Source organism: Phocoena phocoena, chromosome 6, assembly GCF_963924675.1.
Source record: "Phocoena phocoena chromosome 6, mPhoPho1.1, whole genome shotgun sequence".
In the NCBI taxonomy this organism is placed as follows: domain Eukaryota; kingdom Metazoa; phylum Chordata; class Mammalia; order Artiodactyla; family Phocoenidae; genus Phocoena; species Phocoena phocoena.
The window spans coordinates 81,725,333-81,727,242 of record NC_089224.1 but is presented as its reverse complement, the minus strand read 5'-3'; the positions used below and the strand labels follow the sequence as shown (position 1 = coordinate 81,727,242).

The window sequence follows — 1,910 nt, the reverse complement described above, 5'->3', positions numbered from 1 at the left end:
GTTTGCCCTTTGGCCAAGAATTCCCTGCTCGTTTGCCCTGAGGCTGTATCTGTGCCAGGTGGGCCCAGTGTTGGATGAACCTCTTTCAAAGGTGGTGCTCCAGCTGCCGCCAGATCTCATTGATAATAGGAAATTCTCTAGCAAGGATGGAGCCTGGTACTTAGGACAGAGAGGCCATGTTGCACTGAGGAACGTTGGGAGCTAGAGGATGAAAGGTTTCCTGAGCTCTTTGGACCGGAAAGAGTTCCAGCTGCTTCTAGAATAAGTGCCAGTCTCGGGGTTGAATTTCTTTTGGGATGAGAGACTGCACTTCATCCTGGGGCTCAGAGAAGGACACTCCACAGGCCCTATCTGGGGTGACAGAATGGGAGAGAGGTTGAAGGTGGGCCTGAGTTGGGGGCTGGGATTGGGGCAGGGTTCAAGATCAGAGGGGGCTGGGGCTGGGGCTGCAATGGAGATATTTTAGCCTGAATATGGACTGGGCCCATTAGGGAATCCACTGAATAAGGCAAAGGGAGACACTAGTGGGGGTCAGCCACCCAAGACCAGGACAGTAGCCCCAGGGACTCACTATGCAGAGAGGGAACACCCTGGAAGAGCTGGCTCCACTTCTGCAAAGAGTCCCTTCAAGTTTTGGGGTTTGGGAACTGCCGAGGACTGCAGCTGCTCTGGTTTGTCTATGATGCTCCACAAGGCTTGGGAGCCTGCGGTGTCCTGTGTGTCTGCAAGAGACTAAAGTAGCCCCAGTCCTGGTATGATTGCATCCTTCGCGGCTGTTCTCCGGAACAGTAGTCGTTTACCTCCATCTGCTTTCTCTCCCACCTAAGTGCATGCCACCAACCCATGGAAGATTCGATGGACATGGACATGAGTCCCCTGAGGTCCCAGACTATCTTTTCGGTTGTGAACTAAAGGCCGACAAAGATTATCACTTTAAGGTGGATAATGATGAAAATGAGCACCAGTTATCTTTAAGAACCCTCAGTTTAGGGGCTGGTGCAGAGGATGAATTACACATTGTTGGAGCAGAGGCGATGAATTATGAAGGCAGTCCAATTCAGGTAACACTGGCAACTTCAAAGATGTCTGTACAGCCAATGGGTTCCCTTGGGGGCTTTGAAATAACACCACCTGTGGTCTGATGGTTGAAGTGTGGTTCAGGGCCTGTGCATTATTAGTGGACAGCATTTAGTAGCTGTGGAGGAAGCTGCAGAGTGAGAAGATGAAGAGGAGGAGGATGTGACACTCCTAAGTATATCTGGAACGTGTTCTGCCCCTGGAAGTGGTAGCAACTTTCCACGGAAAAAAGTAAAACTTGCTGCTGATGAAGATGACGATGATGATGCCGATGACGATGATGATGACTTTGATGATGAGGAAGCTGAAGAAAAAGCTCCAGTAATCTGTACAAGATACTCCAGCCAAAAGTGCACAAAAATCAAACCAGAATGGAAAAGACTCAAAACCATCAACACCAAGATCAAAAGGTCAAGAATCCTTCAAAAAACAGGAAAAGACTGCTAAAACACAGAAAGGACCTAGCTCTGTAGAAGGCATTAAAGTAAAAAGGCAAGCAAGTATAGAAAAAGGTGGTTCCCTTCCCAGAGTGGAAGCCAAGTTCATCAGTTAAGTGAAGAATTGTTTCCGGAAGGCTATTCAGGATCTCTGGCAGTGGAGGAAGTCTCTTTAAGAAAATGGTTTAGGGACTTCCCTAGTGGTACAGTGGTTAAGAATCCGCCTGCCAATGCAGGGGACACGGATTCAAGCCCTGGTCCGTGAAGATCCCACATGCCGTGGAGCAACTAAGCCCATGTGCCACAACTATTGAGCTCGTGCTCTAGAGCCCACGAGCCACAACTACTGAGCCTGCGTGCCTCGACTACTGAAGCCCACGCACCTAGAGCCCATGC

The 1,910-nt window shown here is 49.5% G+C and overlaps 1 pseudogene; it reads left to right on the top strand.

Moving 5' to 3' along the window:
* The first annotated feature begins 843 nt into the window (after window positions 1–843).
* On the top strand, window positions 844–1,690 carry LOC136124246 (nucleophosmin pseudogene; annotated as a pseudogene).
* The last annotated feature ends 220 nt before the right edge of the window (window positions 1,691–1,910 follow it).